An 18,591-nucleotide genomic window follows, 5' to 3' on the forward strand; every position below is an offset into this window, starting at 1 on the left:
AAACCAGTGACCCACAGACAGATTTTGTTTGACTCACAAAGTAATGTCCCAAACAATATTTAAAACAAATTAAAAAGAAAAACTGAATTAGGTGTTAGCTTTCAAAAATTGTGAGAATTCATGGAAAATGTGGATCTCCAGCTTCTCTGCAAAAATCAGAATATATGATACCAGTGAGCACATATTCCTCAAGGCAGCATCAATGCTCAGTTTTTAAAGTCTCCACCCCTTTCAATTGTCCCTGGATCCTGGGGTCAAGTTTTTCTTACACTGAGCTTACTTGACGTGTTACTATTACCCGTCAGGCCCCTGTAAGCATTTAGTTTTTCAACTCCACATTGAAAAAGCTGGTCGTGACCCTCTTCTCCAAAATCTTCCTTCATAAGTGAGGAAGTGAAGATTCAGGGAAGGGAACTAATTTGCCCCAAATCACCCATCGTGTTAGTAGCAGAGCTGGAAATAGATTCCAGGTCTTCCCTTAATCCATCAATTTCATCTCCAAATGAAATCAACCCAACCAACATTTTAGCCATTAATACCAATGTCTTGTACCCTTAGTATAAACCTGGCACAGTGCTAACCTTCTTTTAGATGTAATCTCACTCCAATCTCATAACAACACTATGAATCGGGTGTTCATGTCAATCCTGTTTTACAGGTAAGGACAATGAGACTTGGAGAGATTAAGAAAGCAGCCCAATGTCACATAGCGAGGGGTAGACCAATGGTTGAAAGTCTACAGCTCAGTTGCTTAACTGCCATACAGACTGCCTCACCTTTCGTGATGCTCTGATTCACTGGTTCATCTGAAATGTGTGAGCCCTTATTATGAGCCCTGCACAGTTCTAGTGGCTAGGGATACATCAGTGAAAATCCAAAGTGACTTCCTTCAGGGAGCTTATGATCCATGGTAACTTGCAGGTGTCACTGACTGCCTGTGTCATGATTAATCATTTCAATTCATGCCATCTTACATTGCCACATAAATTTTATATCTATAAAATGTTTCCACCTGTACATTCCACTAGGTTCACGAATTCAGCTCTCTTATGTTGCCCACAACATCATCTAGAACAGGGGTTGGCTCCTTGTAGCTGTTGGATAAGTATCATCGATCCGAATTTAAGTGAACACAGAACAGAAAGGACAATACGTGAAGAGACCCAATACACGGGTCTTCATGTATACATACAAAGGACAATACATGAAGAGATTTGGTTGGAAACCCAGATGCCCTCCTACAGTTCCCGTCAGCTCCTCTGTAAACAAGAACTTGCCTGGGTGACCCAGAATACTTGCTCAAATACCTACACATTCATAGGCCTCTCTTCCAATTTCTCTAGCGGTCTTCTCCATTGCTGCAGAATCTTGTAATTTGGTCTATAAAATAAAAATAAAAACAGTCTCTATGCCTCACAGAAGCCAATTCTGCTCTTTCAATGGGAAATGCAGATCCCTTCCCCTTAGGCCTACATCCAGTCAATGTGCTGGTGGATACAAACAGACACCAGTTCAAAGCAGCTGGAAGGACCCATGCACAATTTTATTAGAAGAGGGTGCCTGATTCCATCCTAACCAGAAGGGAGCTCTTCTTCTGCACAGGAAGTGGACAAAGTTCCAACACCCTCCTTGTGATGAGACCATCTGATCACTGGTGGAAAGAAATTCCCTAGGCCCCCAGCTGACAGCTACTGTCACCGCCCCCTGCCCCCCAGGCAATAGCTAAGCCTGCAGACTGCAGGTGCCCTGACCAATAGCCAGGTTGGCGTGGGAGCCAAAGCAGGATACACAGAAGGAGGGGGCAAGATGTTTCTTTACTCAAGTCACAATCGCCTATACCATCCATGAATTTCCTCACCCAACTGAAACATCCTTGCACTACGACTGCATGAACATGCAAAGTATATCAGGAAAAGAAACCACAAACTGGCTACCTGGCTTGGAAAAGACTCCAAGAAACAGCTCATCTTCTAAATCATTGATGTATTAATTCGTCAAATATCCATTCAAAAGCAAAGGAGTGAGCAGCTAGTATGCTCCAGGCACATGTGTATCCCCTAAACACCCCCAAGTTCTTTGATAAATTTGCATGGACCTGTTATCTTTTCAGTTAATATTTTTAAGCTTTCTAAAAATGTTTACCCAAGTAGAAAGAGCTCAGGCCTCAGGATTATATAGGCCTATATTTTATTTCAATTTGAATGGTTTTTTTTCTTCAACTATTCTCGAGCCCTGTGACAGTTATTCACTATGAATCTCTGTAAGGTTCCATTTCTTTAAGCAACCCTGTGGGGTGCTGGAATTATAACTTCACATGTTAGCCTTGTCCTACGATTAAGTTAGATCACATGCAAAGAGCCTACATGATGTTTTAGACCCAGGAAAGCACTCAATGAATGGATTTTAATCTTTGGTTTTAATCTATCACGTTACTAAACATTATTTTTTTAATTGGCTTCTCCCCCCCCAGAAAAAGAAAGGGCCAGCCATATTTCCTTTAAATAAGTATACTAATAAAGGATTGGTAACCACCTGTTCCACTGAAGGCAGAATATTTGTGAGGCCCCGATAGAAGCTATGTAAAACCTGTATGCAGAGGAAGGATGCTTGATTCTACTTCCTATTTTATGGGTTAACAGTTACATATTAGAGAAAAGAATACAATGGTAACATAAAGAAGCACTTGAAACAGAAAAATACTTAAAAGCAAAAAAAGGGGAAAATAATCTAAAGACTTCAAGAGTGTATCATTAAAATATGGAAGTAGTGAAGAAAAGGAGATATGTGGACACACACACACACATACACACACACACACATACACACACACACACACACACACACACACACATTTATAATGTGTGTGTGTCCGTAAAAGGAATAGGAATTAAAAGATGTAATAAAGATACATCAGATCTAGGAGAATGGCAACATAAAGAGAACAAGAGATAAACCATCAAGAACCAGATTAACAAAGTATAAAGACCATAAAAACAGGGTCTTTAATTTCCACTATTAGCAACAACAAAAACAAAACCAAAACCATGTACACAAATGTGGGAAATAAAAACCTAATTTAAAGTCATAGCTTGAGTCCTATCAAGGAGAACTTAAAATACATTTTCAAGATAAAAAATAAACTTTTAAAATAAGTTTCTTAAAAGAAACAACAAATCACACACTTATTTCAGATTTGATTTGATGGTATAATAGTGCATGAGATGAGATGAGATGAGATAAAATCCCTCTTCTAATCCTCTATTTCTACCAGCTTTCAAATTTCTGTGCAAAATTAAATTCAACTATCAATTCCCCTACTTGTTCAGCATTTTGTGGAATGGCTGGAATACATGTGTAAAATGCAAATGAAAATAGGTTCAGTATCTTTAAATTATTCAGACACAGATGTATTTTCCATTATTCAAAACAATTTCCTGTTGCCTTTTCTATAACACGTAGATTTAAATGTGGTATTCAGAGTGTCTTCAATTTGAATTAAAAAACAGTATCTGCCTTTTTTCCATACAAAAAAGCAGGTGCTGATATGACAACATATCTGATAAGGAGCGTCATGGCTTAAATTCCCTGAGGTAGCCCTCTGGGTGTTCTAAACATGACTGAATTTCTTTAAAGCCTTTATTAGAAAATATTTTTGCTTTTCTTTTAGGTTATTTTGGTTGCGAGTAACAGAAACCGAATGTGTTTAGAAGATGAAGCAACACCTCAAAAATTCCAAAGAAGACTTGAACAAACAAGACTAAGAAAAGTCTGGAAACAGTAATACTCTAGGGACCAACTATAGGACTTCAGAAATGCTCTCTCTAAAAAATATATCCTCAGTGATATTAGGCTCACGGGGGCAAGAATTGATTCCTGGGGGAAGAGGCAAAAGATAATCTCACTCTTTTATGTATAAGGCACAGGTATATACATACAGTACATACACAGATATACAGTATAACTGTGATATTAAAATTTCATGGATGTGGGAGACATTAGGAAGAAAATATATGAAAAGAAGGCTCTTTAAAGATTGAGAAACATCGCTCTAGTACATCTGTCATTATGGATCCTGAGCTCAAAACATTTCCATTTCCATGATTCTATTTCCCATTCTAAGTTCTTAAGATCCTAAGTGGGTTAACCAGCCATAGATAAGAAGTCAGGGTCATATATTAGAGATATCATTGTTGGGGCCCCACTCCAAAGGCAATTCAAAAAGAAGACAGAATTGGAGGAGTTGTCCATTCTCCTGTCTTCTTTACTAAGGCTTAACTCCTACTATATACTGAATGTTTATGTCCCTCAAACCTCATATGATGAAATCTAATCCCCAGTGTGATGGTGTTTGGAGGTCAGGCCTTTGGGAGGTGATTAGGTCATGAGGGTGGACCCCTCATGAGTGAGTGACGTTAGTGCCCTTATACAGTGAGGAGATCAGAGTTTTCCCCTTCCACTATGTGAGGGCACAGCAAGAAGACGGCTGCCTACCAACCAGGAAATGGGTCCTCACCAGACACTGAATCTGCCTTGATCTTGGACTTGGACCTTGATCTTGGACTTCCCAGCCTCCATAACTGTTAGGGATAAACTATAGTTTATGAGCCTCCCGGTCTACAGTATTTTATTATAGCAGCCTGAATGGACTAAGACAAATTAGGACTGAGAATTTGGGAGCTGCTGTAATGAATTCCTAGAAATGTGGAAATAGCTTTGCAAGTGAGTAACGGGTAGAGGCTGGGAGAGTTTTGAGGTACCTGCCAGAAAGAGCCCACATTGCCATGAATGGCCTAAGGGACTTTGTTTCAGGCCCCTAGCCAGGATCCCTCTCTTTCATGAAGTCTTCCCCAGCACACAGTGACTTATTCGTTTTCCAATTTCCCAAGACTCACCATCAGGGTCACTCATCTGCCCTTTGCCATACATACATTTTATTACTTAATTTTGCAAATCCTATGACCCCAGTGAACTAACAGTGGTGAATGTGTTTTATAAAGCTCATCCAGAAAGAATCACTCCAAGTGAAGATCTTTGGTCAAGAATTTAGGTTCCCTTGAGGCACCTGGGTGGCTCAGTTGGTTAAGCATCCGGACTCTTGATATCTGCTCAGGTTGCGATCTCGCAATCACGGGATGGAGCCCCATGTCTGGCTCTGTGCTGAGCATGGAGCCTGCTTAGGATTCTCTCTCTCCCTCTCTCTGCCTCTCCCCTGCTCAATCTCTCCCTCCCTCTCAAAAACAAATAAATAAACTCAAAAAAAATCTCTTAAATTTAAGATCCCTTAAGAGATTGTAACAGTCACTGCATACTTTGTCTCTTCAAAAGTGAGTCTCTTTCTCTGATTCAGATAGTGATACCCAGTGTATCCAGAGAAACACCTTAACTTGGGATTTTAAAAAGAAAACCAAAAACACGCCTTAAAAGGACAATTTGTATTGATTTAATTTACGTACTGGAATGAACGGTGTACAATTTAGGATAAAGCTAAATTAAATATCACTAACCACTGTAATAATGAGTTTCCAATAGTGAGTTCCAAGTTTATCCAAGTAATTTAGACTTGTGTCATGCGTGTCCTAGGCCAGCTACGGACTCCTGCCAGTTTTGTCTGTCAGGGTCCTTAGTCCCACTTGCCAACACAAAAACCCAGCCTTAGTTTACACGGCTATTCATAGTTTACTGAAGTACAGCACATTCATCAACGGGGTACTTTTACCACCAAGAAAATTGCTTCTTGGTCTGTTTGCAGGGCCTCGAAGTTTGCTGCGTCTCTCCAGCTGACTTTTGATTCTTTTGCCCTGTGCTTCTCATTCTGCCTCCTCACCGGCATCAAAGAGTGAGCTTTTACTTTGTGGCCTAGCATAAAGGATAGCTTGTACATTGGGATCCAAGCAGGGGAACAAAAAATTACCTTGTGAAACAAATGATCATAATATTTTCTGTGCAGTTGGAGGGAATGTTGAGGACTTTTGAAAAAAAGTGTTAATGTTAATTTACTTTGGAGACAGAGAAAGAACGTGGGCAGGGGAGGGGCAGGGAGGGAGGGAGACACAGAATCCGAAGCAGGTTCCAGGCTCTGAACTATCAGCACAGAGCCCAACATGGGGCTGGAACCCAGCGGACCATGCTGTCATGACCTGAGCCAAAGTCGGACACTTCACCGACTGAGCCTCCCAGGCGCCGCCCTTGAATGTTGAGAACTTTAACGCTAGCCATTTCTCCTTCTTCTCAAAACAGCCCTGTTTTTCCTTTGGGAGTTTCCCCTTCCCTAATCTTATTTTACGTGCCCTGGGTAGGGCTCACCCCTGGACTAAAGCACACAGACACAAACTAATCTGCACATTCCTTTCCCCCTGCCTGGACAACTGAAGGGAGAGCTACGTCATCAAATGCAGTCAGTTTAAAGAGCATCATAGGCCTTTCACTGTGTGACCCCAACCGTGTAAGGTGCTAGCACATAGCAAACTCTTGATGAGTATTAGTTCTCCTTCTTTCCTACGTTCTCAATGCTTAAGGAACAGGAAAATTGATTTGCTTTTGTGCATACTTGAAAACTTTTGTATGGCAGTTCAACATACACGAAAAGAGTGCACAGACCTTACCTGATTCAGTATGGCTCGCTGAGTATTTTCAAAGTAAACATGCCCACAGGACAGTCATCCAAGATACAGAACAATGAGGAGCCTAGCAGCCCCCTGGTACCCCTTCTGAGTCATTACGCCTTCCCAGAGAAGAATGCTCTTCTGGCTTCAGTCGCCATAGATTTTTACCTGACTCTGCCTGATTTTGAACATTGCAGAAATGGAGCCATACCCATATCACGTGTCCTCCTTTGTGTCGCATTTTTTACTCAACATTTTGTCTATCATGTGCAGCTGCAGTTCATTCCTACATTTAATATATAGTTATATATATAGCTGTATAATATTCTAGTGTGTGTGTATACTATACATATATGTATACATGTAAGTATGTGTCTAAATGTATATATGTGAGATAGATATAGATATAGAGATAGATACAGATATCACAATTTATGTATCTATCTTATTGTTGATAGAAACTTGTTGTTTCTACTTTGGGACTATTAAAAATAATACTGCTATGGAGCCCCTGGGTGGCTCAGTCAGTTTAGCCTGACCCTTCATCTCAGCTCAGGTCACGATCTCAGGATCGTGGAACACATTTGCGGAACACATTTTCATATACACATTGACCTTTGGGTACTCTCTTTTGTAAAATACCTGCTCAAATCTTTTGTCACTATTTTAATTGTGTCTGCTTTTAAGATTGATTTTTGAGGGGGGCCTGGGTGGCTCAGTCGGTTAAGAGTCCGACTTCTGCTCAGGTCATGGTCTCGCAGTTTGTGGGTTCAAGCCCCCCATCAGGCTCTGTGCTAACAGCTCAGAGCCTGGAGCCTGCTTCAGATTCTGTGTCTCCTCCTCTCTCTGCCCCTCCCCTGCTCATGCTCTGTCTCTCTCTGTCTCTTAATAATAAATAAACATTTTAAGAAAAGTTTTTTTAAGATGAAATTGATTTTTGGGGCACCTGGGAGGACCAGTCGGTTAGGCATCTGACTCTTGATTTGGGCTCAGGTCATGATCTCATGGTTTGTGACTTTGAGCCCCGCGTTGGGCTCTGTGCTGATGGCACAGAGCTTTCTTGGGATTTTCTCTCTCTCCCTCTATCTCTACCCCTCCCCTGTCCTCTCACTCACTCACTCACAAAATAAGTGAATACTCTTAAAAAACTAAAATTGATTTTTAAAAGTTGCAACGGGGGCTCCTGGGTGGTTCAGTCAGTTAAGAATCCAATTCTTGGTTTAGGCTCAGGACATGATCTCACGGTTCGCAGGTTCGAGCCCCACATCCTACTCTGCTCTGCCAGTGCCAAGCTTGCTTGGGATTGTCTCTCTCTCCCTCTCTCTCTCCCTCTCTTTCTCTCTCTCTCCCTCCCTCCCTCTCTCTCCCCCTCCCCTGCTCATGCTCTCTCTCTCAAAATAAATAAGCTTAAAAATAATAGTAATAAAAGTTGCAAAGGACTGAATTGTGCCCCCCCCCCCTCAAAATTTATATGTTGAAACCATAATCCCCATGTGGCTGTTTTGAAGACCAGGCCTTTCAGGAGGTGATTCAAGTTAAATGAGATCATTAGGGTCGAGGGTGGAAGATGCTATCAAACTGGTTTTGTTTGGGGGGGACAAAATGAAAACAAGAGGCACTGGAGCTCTCTCTACCAGTGAGGACACACTGAGAAGGTGTCTTGTCTGCAAGCCCAAAAGAGAGCGCTCACCGGGGCTGAACTTTGGTGTGGAACTTTCCAGCCTCCAGAACTAGGACAAAACAAATGTCTATATTTGTTACAGCAGCCTGAGCAGACTAAGACAAGAGCTGTTTAGTTTGGGGGGATGTGTGCCCTTCTTGCTTATTTGTGCTGCAAATAGTTTGTACTCTGTGACTTGCCTTTTCACTTCCTTAATAGTGTTTTTGATGATCAGTTCTTAATTTTCACGTAGAACATTATAAATCCGATTTATGGTGAGCGCTTTTAGTGTTCTGTTGAGGATATTTTGCCTATCCCAAGATCACGAAGACATTCACAAATGGTACCTTCTAGAAACTTTATACTTTTTTATCTTCTACATTTGGATCAGTGACCCTCTGAATTTGATATTTTATGTACAGTGTGAAGTAGGGGTAAAAAATTCATTTCCCCCCCCCCCAGTGGTTAATCTATTGAACCAATTTATTGAAAAGGTCTTCCTTTCCCACTGCAGTGCAGTAGCGATTATATCAAAAATCAGGTGACCACATACATGAGAGTCTGTTTTGGAACTTTTTACTCTGTGTATTCTGTTCTTTGCTCTATCCTTATGCCAATATAACATCATTTTTTTTTTTTTTAATTTTGAGAGAGACAGAGAGATTGTGAGCAGGGAAGGGACAGAGAGAGAAGAAGAGAGAATCCCAAGCAGGTTCCGTGCTGTCAGTTCAGAACCCAATGCAGGGCTCAAACTAATGAACCATGAGATCATGGACCTGAGCTGAAACCAAGAGTCAGACACTTGGCCAACTGAGCCAACTGGCGAGGCACCCCAGCCAATATCAAATCATTTTAATTCATTCTCTTTTATAATAAAATTTGATATCTGGGACTGTAAATCTTCAGTGTGTTATTCTTCAAGATAACTAGCCTCATTTTGTCCTTTTGAGTTCCATATAAATTTTAGACATAACTTGTCAATTTCCATCAAAAGAAAAACCTGCTAAAGTGTTTTTACTGACACTACTTTGAATCTATAAATCAACTAAAATTGTTATAATTTTAAGTCTTTCAATCCATAAAAAAGTTATGTCCCTCCATTTATTTAGGTCGTCTATTTCTTTCAGTAATCATCTATGTATTCCTTCAGTAAGGTCACACATATCTTGCATTAAGTTTTGTTACATGTTGGATGGCTTTTACGCTAAAATGGTGTCACTTTACAGTGACATTCTACTCTTTGTTGCTGGCTTGTAGAAATAATTTAACATTGACATTACATTGGATGACTTGGCACAATTAATTGATGGCAGTAGTTCACATATAGATTCTTTCAAATATTCTATAAACTGAAACACATTCTCTTCAGCACACACATTTTCATCCCTTCCATTACCATATTTGTATCTTTTCATTCCTTCCTTGCCTCACTGCACCGTCCCAGCCCTCCAGCACAATGAAGAAGAAAAGCAATAATAGTAATTATCCTTACTTCATTTCCTATCTCAGAGAAAAAGCATTTAACATTCTGCCGTTAAATAGTATGTTTCCTGTAGATTTTCCCTAGATATACTTGAGATTAAAAAATTTCCCTTCTGTTCCTAGGTTGCTAAGAGTTTTATTTTAAATCATAAACTAGTGTTGAATTTTGTAAAACTGACATGACGATATTCTCTTTTTCTTTTTTTCTATTAAAATGATGAATCACTTGGGTTGACTTTCCAACCAACGTAAGCTAGTCTTTTACATTCTTGGAATAAATTCCATTTAGTGTTTGTGTATCATCAGAGATATATAGTAGGTAGACAGATAGGTATATATTCACTCTATTTGGTTATTTTAATTTTGGGGGGTGGGGGGATTTCTTCACTGATGTTCACAAAGAAAGTTGATTTCAAATTTGGATTTTTAAAATTTATTTGTATATTTTTTATAAAGTTTTTTTTTTAATTTATTTTGAGAGAGAGAGCAGAGGAGGGGCAGAGAGGGATGGAGAGAATCCCAAACAAGCTTTGCACTGCCAGCTCAGAGCCCGACACGGGGCTCAAACTCATGAACAATGAGATCATGACCTGGAATCTAAACCAAGAGTCAGACGCTTAACCAGCTGAGCCACCCACCATTTATTAGATAAAGTTTAATATATACTTATTTATGTATTTATCAAATTTTGGCATAAAAAATTATGCCATCTCATGAAACAAGTTGGGAATGCTCCCGCTAAGGTATAAATTCTTCCTCAGATACCTGAAGTCATCTGATATGACAGTTTTGTGTGTGTGTGTGTGTGTGTGTGTGGAGAATTTTAATTACATATCCAATTTTTTAAATTAAAATAGGAAATTCAGATTAGATCTCTCTTCTTTCAGTATTGTTTGTTCTTCCAGGAATTTGTCTGTTTCTTCTAAAGTTTCAAATATATTGGATTAGGTTGTTCATAATTCCCTCTTATGATATGTTTAAAATCTGTTAAGATCACGAGGATGTCTCCGTTTTTCCTTCCTGATATTGGTAATTTGTGTTTTCTGTCTTTATTGGTTTCTTAGGAGTTTCTCAGTTTCATTAGCATATTCAAAGAACCAACTTTCAGTTGGTCTTTTCCCTGTTGAGTATTGTTTTTTTTCTCATGAATTTCTGATCTTATCCTTATTATTTCCTTTCTATTCCTGACTATCCTTTTAATTTGTTTTTTTTAAATATTCCTGAGATATAAGATAAGACTTTCAACCAACTGGAACTTAAATAAAAACTTGAAAAAAATAAAAATATATTTTTTAAAAAAGGTAAGACCTTTGTTTTCAGCCTTTCCTCTTTTCAGATGTGTCCATGCAAGGCCACATACTTTCCCCAAAGCACTTCTTCAATTTTATCCCACAAGTTTTAGCATGTTTTATTTTCATTATCACTCAGTGAAAAATGTTTTTAATTTTTATTGTGATTTCTTCTTTGACCCACTGGTTGTTTAGAAGGGTTTCCTAGTTATCTTTTTGCATTTATTTCTAAAGGTTTTTTTTTTAATCTTTATTCATTTTTGAGAGGGAGACAGAGTGTGAGCAGGGGAGGAGCAGAGAGAGAGGGAGACACAGAATCCGAAGCAGACTCCAGGTCCGAGCTGTCAGCACAGCGCCCAACACGGGGCTCGAACTCACAAACCGTGAGATCATGACCTGAGCTGAAGTTGGACACTCAACCGACTGAGCCACCCAGGCGCCCCTGCATTTATTTCTAAACTAACTCCACTGGAAACCAGAACCCTCTTGCACTGTTGGTGGGAATGCAAACTGGCACAGCCGCTCTGGAAAACAGTGTGGAATTTCCTCAAAAAATTAAAAATAGATCTACCCTATGACCCAGCAATAGCACTGCTAGGAATTTACCCAAGGGATACATGAGTGCGGATACATAGGGGCACTTGTACCCCAATGTTTATAGCAGCACATTCAACAATAGCCAAATTGTGGAAAGAGCCTAAATGTCCATCAACTGATGAACGGATAAAGAAATTGTGGTTTATATGCACAATGGAATACTATGTGGCAATGAGAAAGAATGAAATCTGGCCTTTTGTAGCAACATGGATGGAACTGGAGAGTGTTATGCTAAGTGAACTAAGTCATACAGAGAAAGACAGATACCATATGTTTTCACTCCTCTGTGGATCCTGAGAAACTTAACAGAAGACCATGGGGGAGGGGCAGGAAAAAAAAAAAAAAGGTTAGAGAGGGAGGGAGCCAAAACATAAGTCTCTTAAAAAACTGAGAACTGAGGGTTGATGGGGGGTGGGAGGGAGGGGAGGGTGGGTGAGGGTATTGAGGAGGGCACCTGTCGGGATGAGCACTGGGTGTTGTATGGAAACCAATTTGACAATAAATGTCATATTAAATAAATAAATAAATAAATAAATAAAAATTAAAAAAGATTATTTGCTCTAATAAAAACTGAATTATTGTACAGATTTAAAAAATAAATAAATAATAAATAAATAAATAAATACATTTAATGTTAAAAAAAATTTTAAATAAACTAACTCCACTATGGTTGGAAAATATGCTACCCATGGTACCAATCTCTTGGAATTTTTGAGACTTGTTTTATGACTCAGTGTATGGGTCAATACCATTGAACAGATGTTCCATGTACACTGGAAAGAAATTCGTATTATACAAGTGTTAAGTGTAGCATTTTATATATTTCAATTAGGTCAAGTTGGTAGATACTATTGGTCAACTCTTATATACTCACATATTTTTTTATCTGCATATTTAACAGTCATGTTACAATAAGTCATATTAGCATAACTGCTTATTCTAACAGTGTTGGCTGCTTATTATAACAAATCCAATCACGAATGTAGATCTGTCAATATCTCCTTTTACTTCAGCTAGGTTGTTTTTTTTTTTATCATGTTTGAGGTTATGGTGTTAGGTTAGTACTGTGAGTATGTTAAAGTGTTCCCTTAAACATTAGCCAAGGTTCTCATTTTTCTGTAGTAATACTTCTTACCTCCATATCTATTTTGTCTGATATTAGCACAGATATACCAGCTTACTTTTTTTTTTTTTAATTTTTTTTTTAACGTTTATTTATTTTTGAGACAGAGAGAGACAGAGCATGAATGGGGGAGGGTCAGAGAGAGGGAGACACAGAATCTGAAACAGGCTCCAGGCTCTGAGCTGTCAGCACAGAGCCCGACGCGGGGCTCAAACTCACGGAGTGTGAGATCATGACCTGAGCCGAAGTCGGCCGCTTAACCGACTGAGCCACCCAGGCACCCCCTACCAGCTTACTTTTGATTAGTGTTGGTACAGTATCTGTTCCGCCATTTTTTTACTTTCAACCTGCGTCCTCATATTTAAAGTCTGGCTCTTGTGGGCAGGATGTAATAGAGCCCGGTAGATGAGTGCCAGGAGGTAAAAGTAAGTTGATTTAAAGACAAATTTTAAAAAGCTACATTTCCTGCGCACCTGAGCTTATGAAATAAGATCTGTACTCACTGTACCTACACGGAGGTGGTGTGTGTGTGTGTGTGTGTGTGTGTGTGTGGTGAGTACCTGGCCCATGAACAAGGAGCTTGGGACCAATTATAATAGCAAAGTGGTTAAGAGCACAGACTCCTTCCTGGCTCTTTGAGCTTCTTGCCAGCAGTGGCCAGGACAGCTGTTTCACAACCTACTTACTAAAACCAGAGAAAGTGGTAGCTCTGAGTGGTACGAAGGTGGGGGAGGTGGGGATGGGGAAGAGAGATGAATTTCTCTGAAACTACAAAAATCTGTTTACCTAAAACAACGTGCACACAGCAGCAAAGAAATCTATCTAGAAGGGACAAGTGGCCTGATAACCAGTTTCTTAATGGGAAAAAGTGGTTATCCCCCAGGCATGCAGAATTTCTCATGTATAAATCTCATGTTAGAGTTAACACTCAAGGGGATTCCATTTATAGTTAGTTATTACAGTGTGAAGAGTGCAGCCTGAAATTAAACTCTGAATTTGTCTTACATTGTCCACACCATTTGTAGGGTGACCAAACCCTTTGAGATAAATGATGCAACAATGTTCAGAAAACCTTTCTTCCTCAAGATGGGATTTGGTGTAGGAACCACTGGAAAGTGAAAATTGTTGGGTCACATCCCACTTAGTTCAAATGACCTAGAGAGAGCCACAGAGTTAAGAGTGGTAGGGTGACACTTTTTTTTTTTAATTCCTGCATGATAACAACGACAATAACAACAACAAGACTAGACCTATCCATATAGAGGGTTTATTTTTCAAAATATTACACCAAGAAATATTTGAATATGTCCATGCAGCTGTATGGTTAAATGTTATAACCTCTGAAGTCAAGAAATTCAAATTTATAGTTGCCACATTAAGCATAGATGTTAAAGCATTAAAGTTAACACCATATACAGTCATATAAAATATTGCATGTGCAAAGGGGCTGAGTTACGTTCATACTGGGAACCATAATTTAGAATTTCCTGACTTCTGAACATGTAACACATCATAGTAATTGATCTAGCTCCTTGGAGCTAATATAAAATATCTTGTTAACATGTTTTCTATCCAATTCTTTCATCATTTACCTTTTGGCCCTTAGAGAAACAATTCATCATGCTCAAATGTTTTTACACACCTGCACTAAGCTAATACAGCAATGGAAAAGCCAATGCAATCAGGATTAAGGAAAAATTTGTAAATCATGCAGGAATATTAGTGTGGATACAGTCTGGATCATGCAGGATGACACTGTGCCTTGGGGTTTAGAGTTTGCTTTGCTTTGTCTTGTCACTAGCCCAGCCTATGATTGAGGATTCTCCTCTGCAGTCAGCAAACCTGACTCTCCAGGTCACATGTGAGAAATTCAGAACTGTTAATAATAGAATTATTGGTTTTGGGGAGAGGTTGAAATAAGAACACAATTATCCATACCTGAAGTTTTTGCATGAATATGCATAGTTGGTACTGGGGGTGGTTTTCAGTACAAGTATGTATGAGTCACCACTTTCATCTTTTGACATTCTGTTCCTCCCTCATTTGACCTTGCTCAGAATTTCCTTCTCGGAGTTTTCAACCACAAATTCAATGGTGGCTACCAGCACCTGATTGGAGGAAAACAAGGGCATACCAGCAGGCGGACTTGTTCAATGGAACCTGTTTGCAACTAAAAACAGGGGGCTGTGTGTATTTCCTAAATCTCCATGGACCAAAAGCATGCGTATGGAGTTCTAGTAACTCTTTCCAAAAAGGAATCTGTGCTTCCCTGACACAGAAGAGAAGGGGACTTCCTCTGCCCCTCCCAGAATTCCCCTCCTTGTCCAGAAGCTACTCCCTAAGACAGCCGTGGGGCCATCCCACAAGCACATGTTGGCTGCATCTTCGCATTGCCAAAACATCTGGAGTGAAAAATGCATTTAATCATTCAGATTATTTTCCCCCTGAAGCAATGCCAAACATCTGTCTAACTAGAAACAGCTGTGTATTCGTTGGGGGCTGCCATCACAAAATACCATTGACTGGGTGGCTTAAACAACAGAAATTTACTATCTCATAGTTCTAGAGACTGGGAGTCCTAGATCTGAGTGCCAGGATGCTTGGGTTCTAGTGAGAACCATCTTCCTGGCTTGCAAATGGCCTTCTTCTCACTGTATGTTCACATGGCAGAAAGGGGGTGGTGGGGAAGGGAGAGAGAAAAGAGCATGTGCATGTGCTTTCTGGTGTCTCTTTTTATAAGAGCACTGATCACATCATGAGGGTCCCACCCTCATGTCTTCATCTAAAGCTCTGATTACCATCTAAAGACCCCAGCTCTAATACCATTACATTGGGGATTAGGGCTGGTAAAATTTGAGGAAACACAATTCAGTCCACAGCAAGCTTCATCTCCAGCATTAAGTAGGCCAGATCTTTGGTGCCCATGGGGGATGTTCTAGAGAAAAGTTCTATGAATCAGAGCACCAGAGACTACACAGCCCCAGACCCCTGATTCCCTCGTGGTCCTCATTGTTGCTAACCATGCCCTCCCACTGGCCTCCCTCTGAGGGGGGCACACCAGGGTGATACCCATGTTGACACCACAGGCCTTGTGCATTTGAGAGCTTGCCCTGGGCTCAGCATAAATCCAGACTGGCTGAGCCAGGATGAGGTGCGTGAGATACTTCCTGCCACTCAGGGGGCAGAGACTTGGGAAACTGGTAGCTTGAAATTCCACAGAAAAGGCAGGATCACATGACTAGACACCATTATAGTTGCATCATTTGACCAACAAACCACCTCAGAACTTTCAAAAATCACTGGCTTAAAATTGAACATTTATCATTGCTCAGCTGGGCAGTTTAGCTGGCCTAGGGCAGACATGGCTGACTTCTGGGCTTGCTCACATGTCTGCGGTCAGGTAGCAGGTGGGCTATGGGGCTGGTAGCCTAGGATAGCCTCAGTCACAGATCTGACAGCTGTCTCACGGTCATCTGGGAGGACTGTGGTCACTGGACCATGTAGTTTTCCATCTTTGCAGCTAGCCCAGCCTATTTTCAAGATGCTTCCAAGAAAAAGAGAAAGCCCTCAAGCCTGAGACTTCGGCCACCTATATTGGTCAAAGCCAGTCATAGGGCCAACCCAAATGCAAGAGATATGAAAATGGATTCCACTTCTGGCTAAAAGGAGCAGCAAAGTTGCATAGTAAGTAGTATGGATACAGAAAGGGGTGAAAAACCGTGGCCAGTTTTGTAACCTACTGCAGGAGTGAAATCTGGGAAATAGTTGTTGCTTAAGAGTGAACGAGCTTTAGACAATCATACGCTTCTTCCTCTCCACTCACTGCCTTTTCCTCACTAGGAAATGAATGTGGGATTTCAAGTAGTGAAAAAGAAAACAGGAGTCTAGGAGAGCAAGAACTGGAAGGACTATGTTTCTATTGTTATCAACAAGCTGTGTCATCTTTAACCAATCACTTTCCTCCTTTGAGTCTCTGATTTTTCATCCTGAAAAGAAGTCCAATAGACTCTTTAATCTTAAGGCATCTTATCCCTTGGAGGTCTGATATTCAGATTAGATTATTCCCTATAGACCTTTCCAAGTAGAGACCTACCTAAAGCATGTGCTGGCGGTGTAGACATGTGTTTTCTCTGGCACCTGGAATCATGCCTCGTTCGGAGTAGCGCTGAAAAAATCCTTGGGTTCATTAATCTTCATGTGCTTTTGCCACTGAGATTCTGTGATTCAAACAACAAGACCTCTTCTTTTTGAAGTTTATTTATTTATGTTTAGAGAGAGAGAGAAAGTGCAAGTGGGGGAGGGGCAGAGAGAGAGGGAGAGAGAATCCCAAGCCGGATCCACACTGTCAGCACGGAGCCCGACTCGTGGCTCGAACCCACAAACCGGGAGATCATTGCCCTGAGCCGAAGTTGGACGCTTATCCGACTGAGCCACCTAGTGCCCCGAAACAACTAGATCTTAAAGGCAACCCAGATTGGGAGATTTGGTGGATATGATTTTCTTATGTATCTTTCCAACATGGGTCCACACCAGCAGGAAAGAGTCTCTGTATCCTCACAGCCTATATAATGGAAGATGAGTTCCCAAGAAGAAGGGGTGACCCATGGCCGTCTTGCTCTCTTCTCATGAGCTTGGATGTGCTCCTTCAAAGCTGGACGTGTCTCCATTTACTTTCCTCCAACTAGTGAAAAACCTTCTGGCAGATAAGTGACACACTGTTCAGAGTGTAATTATGAAACTAAATTTGCAAATGAGAGAGGTATGTGAGAAATACAATCCTCTCGGTTGAAAGTATCAGTATTTGCTTAAGACGTTTGCCCAAACAGGGATTATGCATACCTTATCCTTCATAAAAAAGCCTAAAATTCTTCACATTGGTTCCATAATTTGCTAAAGCCTTGAATTCTCTAATCCTCACTACTGTAACTAACACATAGTATGTGCTCATTAAATACTTTATGAAATTAAGTCTATTTGTGGGGGGGAAAAGAAATTTACTTAGCATATTAAGGTTGTATTTGCATGTTGCCAAAACGTCTGGTTGAAAAATGAAAACTCCAGTCATTTGGATGCCAGAGTATGCCACACATCCAGACATCTGGGACACATTTGGAGCATTTTTCTTTCCCCCTGAATGTTTCGGTGTCCTGTAGAGGCAAGCCTCAGGAAATGGCTGTGGGTGTTTGAGGTGAGGGGAGTGGGCAGCGTGGGAGGTAGGATTCTGAAAGCGACTTCCAGAAGGGGGTGTGATGGTAAAGTCACTCTGAAAATTGGTTCACTCTTCTACGTTGATCGTCATGTAAATGTGTACTATTTTTTTTCCTCACAATAAGGCTATTAACAGCCAGAGTCACCACCATCTCCATTGCCCTTTATTCGACAATCTCATGCCAATAACTCCACAGGACCTGAAGTTTAGGAAAATCGTCCTATAGCAATTCAATGGAATAGCACTCATCTGTTACAAACAGAAAGCATGAGGGACTTGAAGCCACATGGAAAAATATTTAATACGTGGCTAACTAGAAAAAACAGAAGATAAAATGTCCTATACATTAACAATACAAATAGCTAAAGTACAGAGCAGTAATGAATATCATCTCGTAGGAATACGCCTTGTCCGGCCATGATTCCATCCTGCCTTACTGACAGGTACTGACCTCTTTCCACCAGCACCGAAGCCCCATGTGTGGGCAGTTTATCTGGTTCATGTATCACTCCTTTAAAACCAAGATGTTTATTAATTCAGTTATTCGATACTGATCATGGGCTTGCTCCCAGCCAGGCACTAGCTCATAATGTCCACCTTTGTAGGAGTCTCACAGCCTAATGGGGTAG

This window comes from Panthera uncia, assembly GCF_023721935.1.
Source record: "Panthera uncia isolate 11264 chromosome C1 unlocalized genomic scaffold, Puncia_PCG_1.0 HiC_scaffold_3, whole genome shotgun sequence".
Lineage (NCBI taxonomy): Eukaryota > Metazoa > Chordata > Mammalia > Carnivora > Felidae > Panthera > Panthera uncia.